Here is a 15,326-nt window from a genome sequence, read left to right as displayed (position 1 = left end):
CCAATTTAGGCCTCAAAAGGAAACATTTCTGACAAACTGACAAAGAACCCCTAAACCCCACTTCATATGGAAGCAGATTCAGTAGGAAATCTTTTGGTGCTTGCTTGAGAACTGCTTTTAGACTTCAGATAAACAGGCAGGAAAGTTCCAAAACTGTACTTATGTATACATATGCTCATAGAACTTAAATGAAGTAATTCACACCTAAGACAGGCATAGATAGAAATAATGGAATATATTCTGGAGTCTCCCTCACTGGAGATATTCAAGAACCATCTGGACACAATCCTGTGCCATGTGTGCTCTGGGATGACCCTGCTTGAGCAGGGAGGTTGGACCAGGTGACCCACTGTGCTCCCTTCCTACCTTAATCACTGTGATTCTGCAGTGTCTCTTTGAAAGTCTTCTCAGGAAGACAGATCACTTAACTAAATATCTGCAAATATCCAGCGAGAACTCTGTTCCTGCTGATGCACATTTCTTGCTACCCAAGAACATCTAGAGCATCCAACTCACTTCCTGAAGTTCTCCCTTCCACCACCACTGGGTAAAGGAAAGTACACGCTATCACTAATCCAAAGTGGCACACACCTTTCTGGCTGGCCATTGGCAAAAACACATATATCATTTACATCTTAATATATAATGAATACATAAGGACTGAGCTTTCCTCCCTCACCTTTTTATTCTGTGCAGAAACTAATTCCTATTCATCCTTTTCCTCGATACTGACTAAAAATTTTTATGAGCTCAGTTTTGGTTCTGCTCTGTTTCTGTGTCAAATAAGTTAGGTATGGCTGAAGGATTAAGGTGATACCAAATTAAAGACGTAGGAAAATAAGACAGGCAAAAATCTTGGTCACATAAAGCTTGTGTCTTTAGCAACTATAGCTAAAATTCCTAGGCAAATGCTATGAAAAAGTTAAGTATTTTAACAAAGCATAACTGGTTAGGAACAAAAGTCAGATTTTAAAAAGGGGGTGATAGGAACTAATTTAGAGAGACCAAATTGTGCAGTTCATATATTGCAGAACACAGCATATGGGAATATTATACAAGCTACTGGAATTAGAACAGAGTGCTGACAAATGCAACAACTCAAAAACAGTGATAGAAATCCATACTGTTCAAAACAGCATTCCTGAATTTTGAGAATTTTTAAAAAAGTAGGTTATCAACCACATGTATTACATAAACCTGGGTTAAACAACACCACTAGGCAGAGAAGAAGCATATGTGTAAGTATGCAAATCATTTATTACTGATACTTAAACAACTTCCCTTTCTGAAATTCTGCTGCATCAAAGCCAGACAAAATTCACAAACTCCAAAGCTTGCCAATTTATCTCCTACAGTTATATGCAGTGCATTTTCAGTAATAATTAACTTCAAAAGTACTCATTTCAGTCACCTATTACTTGAATGTAGACCTAAAGTGACAAAGATATGATTCTTACCCTTCATGACACACATAAAGCTATAACCTCCATATTCTCAGCATACAAAATATTTACGAGACTATGGGGACAAGTAACATCGAGGCAACACAGAAGTCAGACAAGGCTCAAAAGGCTTGGGCTCTACTTAAACATCTTCTCTGTAAATGGGCTTTTCAGCACTTTTAAGGATGCTGTGCTAGGCAAAACTCGGTGAAGCAACACTGACATCGAGTGGCTTCACTTGGTATTTTCCTTTGACTGTTGTAGGTTGCAAGAGCACGGTTCCGATCTGATGCTGTGTCGTGACATGATGGGTTTTGAACTGGATAATATTAACCTTATAGTTTATTAACACAGTTAGTTGAAAATTATATCTGTAGCATCAAAAAAAGACTTGCTCACTACATTTCAAATGAGTTTACTGGTCAGAAATTTAAGACAGGAGGTGAACTGATTGATTAGCAAGGTACTGAACCACAGGAGCTCATAATGTTCAGGCACAGTCTGCTCTGAGTACATCTAATGAATGGCAAAGGGAGAACAGGCCAAAAAATAATATAATAATGCAACCATCCACTTAAACTCTGTTCCTGATCAGATCCTTACAGCTGGCTGCTAATAAATTACCATACAGGTGCTAATGAATTGTAAAAAAAAAAAAAAAAAAAAGGTTATTAGCAAGTTAGATAATTTTAGCATATCTAAAATCACAATAAGAAACGTAGTAGTGTCCACTTCTTATGGAAAATATCTGTAAAGAAAATGTAATTTTTCACTTCCTTTTAACATTGTTTCCAGCAGCTGTTTGGAGGTTACCTTCAAATTAGTAAAAGAGAACTTATTTCTTTCTCTTTAAAAAAAGAAATTAACCCAGTTTTTCTTTCTTAATCGGGGTTAAGTGTCACAGTATGGACTAGGAACATATTTAAGAACTCTTAAATTTGAGAACACATCTTGATAGCCAAAATATATAAATCTACATACACAGACACTGGCATTTAACAGAAATGTTTTGTGGTAACCCCTTACCCTTGACAGAGATTTGTCTGTGCAAGAGAAATGCTATTTAAGGTTTCAACATCAAAAATGCATGTTGAAAAAAATATTTCAATCACAGGCATTGGTTTCTTCATATTATTTCACTTAACCAAATGTTACAACAGACAGAGTAAACCAGATTTCCTGATTACTGACTGCACAAACCAGCCTATAAGCCAAATAAAGGAGAACTTTTCAACTTAGGAAACCAAAAAATTCAAACTCAAGTGACCCCTTCTCTTGCATAACTTATTGACTGGTGGGTGCTCAGCAGCCTGTGGAATGGAGTAACCACACCACAGAGGCAGATCTTCACTGGTTTCAGTTCTAGCCTTGACCTCCAGAGAATGAGATGCAAAGTCTCTGCTCCCTCGGGGCATCCTTTCATTTCAAAGCAGTGTGCACTGAGCATTTAAGCACATCTTGAAGAATATCCACTCTCATGTCTGAGGCCTGGCCCACCAGAGGCTGTGGGACACTGAGGCACAGATGCAGCTGGGAGAGCCAAACCCGAGCTCCTGTTGAAGAATACAGTCAGAGCAGGCAGCTCAGGGTGCAGCTGCACTGCCAGGTGCAAATTGAGCTTGGGGTGCATAAGCCCGTGGCAAGAGGCCATGAGCAGCAAAGGGCAGGGGACCTGTAGCACCAGCCAGGTGAGCTGACACACAGCAGGAGCGAATGAACCAACAGGAAGAATCCAGACTATTGCACACCTAAAGTACGGTTATAAAAGCCCCACGGAGTCGTTTATTCAAGCTCCACTTCTTGGCACAAGCTGATATTCTGTTGTTGCACCATGATCAAATTATTTTAAGGATCCAGAGGTCTAAGATACGGGAAACATGGGTTGAGCCAGTCAGAAAACCTGATTGGAGTTTGTGAGTGTGGAATCATGCAGGGCACTCATCGGGTCACCGGGGCCTCCTTCCGTGGAGGGCTCTTGGCCCCAGCTCAGGTGGTGGGACTGTGACTGAGTAACTCCTGGATGGTCAGACAGGAGTTTCCTTAACACCTCCCATGACAGGGTTCTGTTTTGCCTGCAATTAAGGCGCAACAGTCTTGTGAGTTAGACAAACAGCAGATAGGTCTAAAATGTAACTATGTTCAAGACACGCCACTGGTCAAATTACCATTTCCCTGAATGAACATAATGTCATCAAGCACAGAACATTTAGGTGCTCACTCATTATGGATTGTCTCATGAAAGACCAGTTTGGGAACTAGTATCAAGAAACAAGCATTCCTGAAGGACTTTATCTCCAGATATCCTTAGAACTATAGAGTAATTTAAGAGGGGAGGGACACCTGAAGGCCATCTTATCCAAACACTTCCTAAAAGAATGGATAACTTCAAAGCCAGATCAAGTTGCTCAGGACCTTGCTAAGGAGGGACAAACTGTTCTTGTGCTTAATCCCATTCCTCTCTACTGAGGGTTACATCATCTAATGGCAGTGGAATAAATACTAAATTACAGATTACAAAATACATAACCTTTCTTCAATAGTAAGTTTTTTGTTCTGATTTGCAATCAGAAATGCCTTGCCTCCAGACCCTTCGACAGATGAATTCCCATCTTTTACATCCTGTGATAAAATACCACACTCTTCTCTCCCTGTGCAAAAACCTCTAAGAGCCTCATTTCTACCCTTTCTTACAACAAACTGTAGTGTTGTTAAGTATTTTAGAGTGACACATCAGTAAATGAAAGTGTTAATCAGAAAAACCTGCAATTTTAGAGTGTCCGTATACTTCACTCATTAACTTCATTTCATCCAGCTGAAGCAGATACTTAATTACCTCACTGAGGAAACTAACTTAACAGTGTATTTATAAAGCAGCATATTAATCCAGATCTGTAGGCTGTCATAATATAAATCACAGTGGCAACAGATTTTACAACGCATGACAGAAAGTACAGCCATTCAAAAAGGAAAGCCTATGAAGTGTAATAATTAAAATTTAGTATTTAAGTAACTAATATATTTCTGCCCTCAGAAGGGCAAACTGACAGAATTTCAGGATCACAGCTGAGCAAATTCCATGCAGTCTGTGGGAAAGCTAAAATAGTTCTTGGAAAAAAATAATCTAAAAGCATTTACATATCCACACAGTCTTATCTTATTTCATCATCATTTAAAATATCTGAAAAGATACTTTATGAGACCACTGCCTTGTAGTCTGAACACTTAATAGAAACTTTCACATGAAGAATGCTTAGTGGATACCAAGTAAAACAAGAGGTTACTCTTCAAACTTGAGACCAAAGAGATTTTAATGATTTTTCTCCCCGAAGTTGTTGTTTGCCAAACTGACTTAATAATCATCAGTGAGCAGACAGGAAATCCACTGCTGCCAAATTAAACAGTAGACAAAAAGATCTCTACTAATAATTGTCCAAATTATAACATCAGCTTTTACTAGTTCCAGAAATAAGCATAAAACATATATAGACACATAAGAACATTAATTTTCTAAACTATTTCACTACTACAAGACAGTAACCTCAGAAAAATCTGCACTGAACTATCTTGTTTACTTCAGTAAAAATTCTCATCCTTGCCTGGGACTTAGTGAATAGACACACACTAAATACTTCAGTTTGAAAGAATGTATTTTAAACTTCCCCCTACATGCATCCATAGGTTATAAAAATACAATAATCCCAAATTTCAAAAGTATACAAATCAAACTAAATCTCCCGGTATACTTGCCAAGTGCCCTGAAATCAGGAATGTTGCTACTCCTTCAGCAATTTCTTCCAAAGTGTAGAAAGAAAAACAATCCACTGGTACACTGGTGCTGGATAGCTGAGAACACCATGACTCACATGCCAGGTGCTTGAGAATCCATTAAAATGTACTAAAAAAAAAAAAGAATGCTAATTTATATATACCATCTAGATGCGTCCATATATTTTATTCAAAATGCCCATTGCACAGCTCGAGTCCCCAAACCCCCAGCCACAGTCGATTTTAATTTGCATAAAATAACAGCATTGAGAAGAAAAACCAAAGAAATGCTGCTACTTGTCCATTTTATGCAACTGTGTACTATTTTATACAATTGACTATTTTTAAAAGTAATTCCATGTACAAATATGCTTGCATGTCCTGAACTCTGTGATTTGGACAATTTGTCCTGGTTGTTACTGATCTATATTTACAGCAAAAAAATCTCCTCTAAGTGACCTTGAACAATGCATTCTGTCTTTATAGCTCTGCCTCACATGCTAATTAGGATATATTCTTGTTCTCTTCTGGTGTGATTGCTAATTACCTCATTGATGAAGAAAAGGCAGTAGTTTTGTGCTTTCTTAATTATCAGCTGTTACTTAGATTAGACAATTTAACAATAGATAATAGTAGATTAGGTAGTCTAAGTCAACATCTCAAGGTTTCGAACATGATCCCTTTCCTGGCTCTCTAAGGCAATTATCTACATCCCATAACATAATATGTCTTGGTTTTCCTAGGAATACGAACATGGCACCAAGTAGAGGATGGAGGACAGGTGATAAAGATGGCATAGACCATTCTGTGGTCTAAGGGAGCAGGGATGCAGGGCAAGAGAAATGTACCACTGCTACTGAACAACTGTTGCAGAACTTCACGTTTTCCCAAATAATCAATATTTGCCCTAGATAGCTCCAAACCTTATAAAGTTACCACTCTTCCTTGTCATGGAGAAGGAGTACATACAACTGAGGTGGCTTAATGCCAATTTTCTCTTCTACATACTTCAAGCCCTGTATTTTTAAGACATATTTCCAAAACAGAAACCCGTCAATCAACTTTTTCAAATACTTTCTAGAAAGTAAACAGGAAGACAGTGCTTTTCATTATATATCCATTTAAAATTTTACTTAGAAACAATAAAAATCTTTATTGTTATTTCAGCCTCATTTTGTTTAATCCCATAAACAATGGGAAGACAAAAGCTACATGTTACTAAATTAAAAATAAATAAAATCTAAGAGATTAAATTCTCATAGCTGTTATGGAAAGATTCCTCCTGACCCCAGTGATTGCTTAATTGACTGTGGAGTGCTTTGTTAAGTAAAAATGCACTTGAGCATATGGCTGGATAGTTTGCTGAGTCAGGTGCTTAGCAATTGCTTTTGTTTTGTTCCTGATCTTGACAAAACCATTTTTTTAATTTCCCCCTCATATTTCCTTTTCCATCACTACTTCTAAAAATTAGACTTCTAGCTCTTGTGTTGCCTTTGTCTCCTCATACCCTGGTTTACAAATAATTTTCCTCCACTTATGCAAAATTTCTTTGTTCTCACTCCCATATTCCATACAGGCATTTCCCTTCCACCCTGTTAAAACCTGTCCCCCTGTGCTCAAATGCGCTGATGCAATTATTTGCTGGGTGTTTCTTAATCACTGATCAGTTTCACACTTTCCCATTTTAGAATTACTTCCCTCAAATGAATCATTCATTCAGAAATGTGTAATATTTGTAAGTTAGGCGTTGGGAGAACAGTGTATAAAATAAGGCATGTATAGCACAGACTTGTTGTTTCAAACCATGATTACTTCATGTTAATTTTGCCACAGCTGAAATTGTAATAGGATTTCACTGGAGAGAGGGGAAACTTCTTCTAAGATACAGTAATTTTAAAAAACAAAAACAAACAAACAAACAAAAAAACCAAAACAAAACAAAAAAGCAACCTTGCTTTGAAACACATCTTGGGACAATTTCTACAGAAAACTTACGGAAAAACTTTTATTAACTCAGAGAAACTTTTCAGGCCTTTCCAGGCCTCAGAGAAATCTGGAATGCTTACTTATGCATTTTGAATGAGAAACAAGACTAATTTCACCTGTCTGTACTGACATAAATTTGTCAGGTACAACTATCATTTTGGTCTCCATGGGCAGAGCTCTGTGCATGATTCTCTCTTGTGTTTCAAAGACTCTCTGTCCATCCATAAATGGAAGAAGGTAATGTTACTCAGCAGCTCATGAGAAGATAAGCAGTGACATGTCACCTGACTGTCCTCTACACAAACCAGAAAGAACTACAAGGAAGTAATGAGAATCTACATGGAGCCCAAAGGTCTGGGCAGCTGTTAGAGACAGCACCCACTTTGCTGCACCATGATTCCCTTTTCCAACCCTTCTTTGACTTTCTGCTACCTTAGGCCATGCTAGAACCCAGTGGCTGATAAATGAGGCCCCTGTCTGCCACCAAAGACTTATTTTATCTGCCAGTATAATTAATATCTACCATTTTGATATTGCCTTATTAATTTGTACATGTATTTCTAAATTGTGTTATTTAAAAAGTCAAACCAACTTAAACCAATGTCCATATAATACAAAACAGGAAACACTGTGAAATTTCATGCTGTAATGAAACTACTTTTGAAAAAGAAAACAGAGCAAATATTTCATTGTAAACTAGAACATGTAATATAACAATAAAACCTGAACAGAATAATTTTTGTACCCAAATTACAGATAATTTTTAACATTCTACAGAATTATCTATATGCATTTATTTTCCCAAAGTTTCTAAATGTTTAACCTGTTTGTGTGGATGTCTTCCTACACAGCCAAGACATTGTGCCAGTGCCCATGTGAATATTTGCTCTGTGACCGCATTGTATAAACTTCAGTAATATGCTTTTCTCCTTGTCATAGATGGATTTAGATTTATCCTATACCAAATCGAACAGCATCATATGCATTACATAAATTAGTTGAATGTAAAAAATAAAACCTTCATGGTATACCTTTATTTATTTTAAAGAATTGGCTTTTGTATCATGTTTAATGTTTTATCTTATACTAGACAGATATGAAAATAGTCTGATCTTCTTGTATTTGGAAGTACAATCTGATTGCACATAAAATGTTGATTTCTAAAGACCTTTAAAGGCAAAGCACAAATAAAGTCCCCTGACCAGCTCTGGTTTTGTCAGTTTTGTCACCTCCATATATTTGGGCATCTGCTACAGCCTTCTTAATGTCATCTTACTGGGATAGGGATATAAATTTAGTATTTAATTTTTATATTTTTATTCTACATAAGAACCAAAATAGAATTAAGTGTTCTTTAAACACTATCTTACTGAAATGTTCAGATTCAGGAGGTTGACAGCATATTTAGAGCATAGCCAAGATACCCCTCACTGTTTGTACAGTGGTATAAAAGTTAATCTTTCAGCCAGTTTCATTGCTCAAAGTGAAAAGATCAAGCCCAAAGTCCCCATAGGCTCCATCACAGAGACAAAAGTCTCCAGGAATGTTTACATTCCAGCAGTCCTTTATTCTAAGCACAAAACCAGTATCCACATAGGGAAAAAAAATCCACTCCTCTATGGAACTTTGACTTACTTATCCTTAAAGTTATCTACTATAGAAGTAGTAGACATACTAGAATTATTTCAAAGTAAGTGAATTTGGATCAGTTGAAGAAGCTTACTAAGCATGTCCTTAAATTCAAGCACATTGAGATGCCCACTGAAATTACTAATCACATACTTAGGAATATGTTTCCTGTATCAGTCTTGTCTTTGTAACATGATTCTTTCAAAAGGGTGAGAAATAACAAAACCCTCTAATTTTAGGGGAGAGAGAAATGACATGAATGATCAGATTCTTAGCCTAAAAGAAAGTAACAATAATCTTGATTCCAAATGAAATAACCCACAAGAATAAAAAACATTATATGTAAAATATAAATATAGCATTTCCAAAGATAAAATATTCTTTCCGAGTCTTTTTCATGAGGTCTAAGAGACTCTAAGTTTCAAGATATTCCAGAAAAAAAAACAACACAAAACTCCACAAACATTTCAAACCTACTATTTTATCTTCATTTTTAAGAATGGGGTTTTTTTTCTAAATCAAGACATCCATACATCACATTTTGAAAGCCAGTTTCAAAACCAAAGAAAGACAGGACTTACAGCAAAAATGCTGAAACTGATTAGAACTAACACTTTAAGCACATCCAAACATTTTCTGCAACTTTAAAATTTGAACTCAGAGTCTCTAAATGAAAAAATGTTAATTGCAATATCAAATTAAAATACATGAAAGAAGCCAGTCAAAAAGCAATCATATATCAATTGTTTATGGTTTACCCAATAAAACCCTGAATAATGTTTAAGCAATGTCATCTGCTTGATCTATCTGTTGCTGGAGTTTAAACAGCCAAAACCACCACCATTAGAGTTACAAGGAATAATTACGAATATGAATAGATTATTGCTTTGGAATTCATTTTCTCTCCATCTGGTGTGCATTTTATTTTGACCGCAAATGAGGTACTATCCTAGGAAACTAATTAACAATTATTGTAAACAATACCAAAGAGAGCAATCGGACTGATCTAGTGAGTGCATTCCCTGCCTGCTCAATGGCACAGCAACAGGATCCAATCCATGACTACGCTGGGAAGGAGCACAGCATTTTCTCTATACCATCAGGTGTACATTTCAGCTTACTTTCCTTTTCTTCTGAAAATAAGAGGTGTTTTTCAGAAGAAACACCAGTGTAAAACAAGCGTTTCAAAAATACTTTCCACCAATCCATACCCCAAGTACTGCTGAATTTTTTTTCTGCCAGACGTTCTGTACAGTGTTGGTTCTTTCTAAATGGCTTCAAAGGCTCAGATGCTTCCAAGAGCACAACTTACACTCAGATTTTTTTCTTCAACATTAGTATTTAAATGTAGAGATCTTTAGGATAAGGCCATTGTTATCTGTCATGTCATATGCAACCCTGAGCAAGGAGTTGACAGTAATGTCAGTAATGACAGCTGAAGAAAACTTAAGTTTTCTAAAATCAAATAACTTCGATTAGTTTAAATTTAGAAAGAAGAAATAAATTTATTATGTATTTATTGTTTATACTGCAGTATAAATAATATTCCAACTAGGATTGAACTCCATGGAAAACACCCATGCTGATAAGTAACTGAGGGCCAGAAAATGAACTTGTTCATCAGACCCTTCAGTGTTCATACTGCTTGATTTTTCGCTTACTCCCTGCATCTTTGGCCTGAAACTGAGCAAAATTTGGAGGAGGTTTCACTTTAAAAACCAGAGCCAATAGTCAGTATGGATAAGGTTACATCAGTTCTGCCTTTTTCTGCATACTAAGCCCTTCAGTACTATCCCAGAACTTTTTCCATCCCCATAAACCCCAAAAAATCCTCATGCTACACTCTTAAACACTCATTTCCATTCTGTACAAATGTTGCCCTCCTGAGCTGGACACACGGCCCTCCGCTTGCTTCAGAAACTTTAAGATGAGAACAGCACATGAAAGATAAAGGTCATTTCCTAGAGCCATGCACACCAAGCAGGGTCCAGCAGAGAGCCTGGCCGTGGGCTGCAGCAGAATTCTCCCTGCTTTCCCTGGAAAAGTCCCACTTTGTGATGAATCCAGCAGATTAGTAATGTCTCATTTCAGAATTCAAGACACTGTTAATGTTACCCTCTATGCAAGATTCAGTATAACATCTTCAGGAACCAAACGTGATTCCTATATATAGCTAACATACTGTTGTGGTTTAGGAATGGTACTCCCCACTTCAGTGCCCCCACCACAACTCTCCCAAACCAAACACTACTTGATTGCTCACCCTTCCCTCCTTCACTTCTCCCTTTCTACTCCATGGATGGAGCTAGGAATTGGAGGCATAAAAGCTGAAAATCATGGGTTAAGATAAGAACAATTTACTGGAAACAGCAATGAGATAAGAAAACGAACAGTAACAGAAAGAATATTAATAACAAAAGGTATAAGATAAAGAAACAATTTACACAAAAAACCACAAATGCCATCTGGCTCTTCCCCACCACACCATGTTTTTTCCCACTGGAAAAAAACGTCCTTCATCTTAGAAACAAGAGAGAATCCTTTTCCCCACCCCTGGCAATGACATAAGTTGGTATCAAGTAACAAATTACGGTCTTGGCCGTTCTGCCTCCCACTGCTCTGGGCTGAAACCAGGACACATGCCAAGAGATTTAAATTGCCTGAGCAGGGAGATATGCTCAATGATCTCAGGAGTTCCCTTCCAACCATGACAATTCCATGACTCTCAAGCTCCATGAAATGGATGACTTGCCAGTAAGAACAAGGTAAGCTCTATACAGATGCTGTAAACAGATCCTCAAGCTTCTCACTCTTTTTTCACAATGTCAGCCGTGTCTCTGGAAATGGGAACATAAGTAACATCCATCTGGAAAGTTATTTAAAATGTTGTGAAATCCAAATGTTACCGTTAGCTGGGAGTAGCTCCATGTTGAAATGGCTTTTAAGAAATTTGGGGCTCTGAAGTGTTGACCATCCTCAATCTTCTTTTCCATTGCTTACACTGGGATCCAAAATTCATTCATATTTGATGTCTTTAAAATGCTTTATAAAACTATAAATTATAAACCAGAATAAAGTTAAGCAGGTGTATAAGAAACCCAACAAATATTCAGTCCTTCAACGAATAGCACTGTAAATCCTCTTATCTAAGATCACCCAGAACCAAAAAAAATAAGTTTTAGAATCCAAATACTTTGGCCACTTAAAATAAATTTACTTCCATTGATATTTATGCTCATGCTGAACAAGTTCAGGGTTTCCTGTTTCTCAGTACTGTGCATCCAAAGCCTTCCTAGAGATTTGCAATTCCATCTCAATTTCTCATCCCACATCTTTGTGTAATGCAATTCTCTTTCTGTTGTACAATTCATCATATTGCAGACAAAATATTTAACCTGTATGGCCTTATCTACCACAGTGAATCAGTGGCCTGTATAACAAGCGCAAAGCTGCACCTGTGTTCCACTGACAGCATAGATACTTAATTCACACCACCTCATAAAATTAGGCTTGCATAGGAACATATCCTTTACAACTTGGTCATAAACAAAAGCTAGAGTAAACAGAAACAGCTTATTAAATCAGGATATTGCTTTGAAGAAATTTGTGTTTTCCTGTATTCACTGACATACAGAACTTAAGTGACTGCATAACCATGACTAAAGAGCCATGGTTATGCAGTCACTTAAGTTCTGTATGTCAGTGTTCTGTCTGAAATCTTGGACTAAGGTATAACCAAGTTGTTACGAAATGACAACCAACAATGACAAAAGAGTAAAAAACATGAGAATTTTATTTTCCTCTAAATCTTAGGTTTGAAATACTTTTTTTTTTTAATGAAATTGCTAATCTGATTTTCATTATGAAGTACTTTAAAAAGTATATGAAACTTACAAACCTGTATTGCACAATGATGCTACAAAAACTGCCCTGAGGTCCAAATTGAAAAGAAAGATATTTTTAGACAATAAAATATAACTATCCCCTTTTATGCTAAAGTGCTTGAAAATATCCAAATAAATATAGATTCTGTGTGTTTTATCTAAAGAATAATTATCTTAAATAGAAAAGGAGAAAAGATAAATGAATACACAATTTTCTTTTAGTACAAAGATTCCCAGTTCCTGTCATCACCAGGCTGATTTCTCTCAGATTAGAAAAGACTGCAAGAAACACATCTAAACAGAAATGTTCTCTCCTAAGCAGAACAGACAGAAGTGTATTCAGACACACCCCTCAAACAGCAAAGTTCTCTTGTTTGTTGCTTTGCATCCATGATTTATCAGAAGAATGTCAAGGCTGGAGATCTTAGCCTAAAACTGCACATTTTAATATAGTTCTCCAAATGAAATAAACCCATGTTTATTTACTATTATAAAACAACTGAAATATATTTTTTTGTTTGAACATATCCACAGCAGGACCAATTATGGTTAAAAGAAAGGAATTTCATGTTGTCTTTTAGTATTCAAATAATTTATAATAGCATATATGAAGCAGTGAAAAACCTACTTGCCACTTTGTCTAGCTAATTATTTGTAGCTGCTTTTCACTGACTTCATTCTAACTGGGTGAGGTGATTTCAGCTTGCATGGTATAAGTCATTGGGAAGATTAACAGTATATATTAAGATGATGTATGTTTTATTGCTGCTCAGCTAAACATGTCAGCTAAAGTAATTATGAGTATGAAGCTCCATTTATTTTTCCATAATGTGACCCTTTAAGTCACCCACATTTGGAATGAGGCATATCCACCTCAGCCTCTTTCAAGAGCAGTTCTTAACTGCATGACATCATTTCATATGGGGTTGAAAGTTCATTATCCAACACACAAATCTTTTACTCCCAAAACTCTGTAGCTTTAGGAGGATCTTGGGAAAAATTAGGGCTATCAGCACTTCAGAAAGTAAATAAGATGCAAATGTGTCTTGAGGACTGGATGGCTGAGACAAATGGCCAAGGAATTTAGGACATTCCAAGTCACTCTTTTCATTACGTATTCTATGAGTTATAACAGAGAGTTTCTGCTGCAAACTATTTGATATTAACTCCCTGGCCTGCCATCAGATACTCATGGATGACATCCAGATTTTAAAAAAATTCATTGTATGGGTGGAGCACTTACTGGCAGTCACAGCAAGAGTTGCACATGCAAAGAAATTATTACCTACTCTGAGATGGAGAAGACTTTTTGAAAGAAGTGAAAGGACTATGAAATGAGCAATTTCTGTGTAATAACTTGTGTAGTCTACATCCAACTGGCAAAGTATTTGATGCCACAACAAAATGTGTCAGAAACACTCCATGATCATTGGGACTGGTGTTCCATCATGTAGAAAGGCTCAGGGAGAATTATAAAAGTTCAAGGCATCTGCTGAGAGGGATAGCTAATGCTGTGTGACAAAGTTCATTAGTAATGTCCAGTCCAGTCTTGTAACACCCTTCATTAAAGAGGTGCAAGAAATAGAAACTGCTTTAGTGAGATGTGCAGCTGCTGCTAAACTGGAGGGAGGTCTGAAAATGAAACAGAAAATTGCAAACAAAAAATGACAAACTGATATTCAAGCAGAAAATGAAGGGTGAGTTCCTCCCCATCTGCCCAAAGATGGTGAGCAGATTTCTTCGCCAAGGAATGTGCTCACAACCACCTGGGTACACAGCTCCAGCAGTCTCAAGAAGCAACTGATATCAAATTTTTCAGTAACTCAAACAGTTCCCAGCAGAAGGAGATTACAGACTCTGTAAATCTTCAGCTATTTTCCAATGAAATGATTGATCCAAAAAGCACTAAACATGATTACTCTTACGAGAAAGGCAGAGTTTTCATGGAATGAAAGCCTTGTCTAAAGGAATAAGCATCAGGTATGTTAATTCTGCTGAAAACCACATACCAGTATTATAAATAGGCTGAACAGGCAGAAATACTTTTAAAGCTGTTCTAGTCTGTCAGCTGGCTCTACTAGTCAAAGGGATCAGAAAACCCCAAGCAAACATCTCCCTTGGTATGTCCTAGGAGACTGAGCCTGAAGAAACTTGAAAACTCAGCTCAAACTGGGGAAACTTTCAGATAAAAAATTTCTGAGGTGGCTCCTTGGACTGGCATGGCCACAGAAACAAGGGACCTGCAACCTGAAGCAAAAACACAGAACATGCATTTCTCTTCTGACTGTGTCTATGGACTTCTCAGTTGACTTCTCTTCCTTTTCCACATACAAGATGATGCTCATAAAACAAAAGACGGAATAATTTGCTCTATCTGAAACTAGTGCTGCTATGAGATGGATGTCAGTCTGGAGGACCATCAGAGACCCCTTTAAAACTAAAATATTCCATGAAAATCATGCTTCATATTTACTCATTTGTTTTAAATGGCATTTAGAAAAATGTGATCAAATTTTGATATTTTGTAAACCAGCTGTTGGAAGGTACTTGCTCAGTTTTAAAACATGTCTTTGAGGCCACTAATAACCTCCTCAAGTATTTTTCCCAGCTTTGAGACTCA

Source organism: Sylvia atricapilla, chromosome 1, assembly GCF_009819655.1.
Source record: "Sylvia atricapilla isolate bSylAtr1 chromosome 1, bSylAtr1.pri, whole genome shotgun sequence".
Taxonomy (NCBI): Eukaryota; Metazoa; Chordata; class Aves; order Passeriformes; family Sylviidae; genus Sylvia; species Sylvia atricapilla.
The sequence above is the reverse complement of the archived record's forward strand: the minus strand, read 5'-3'. Positions refer to the sequence as shown.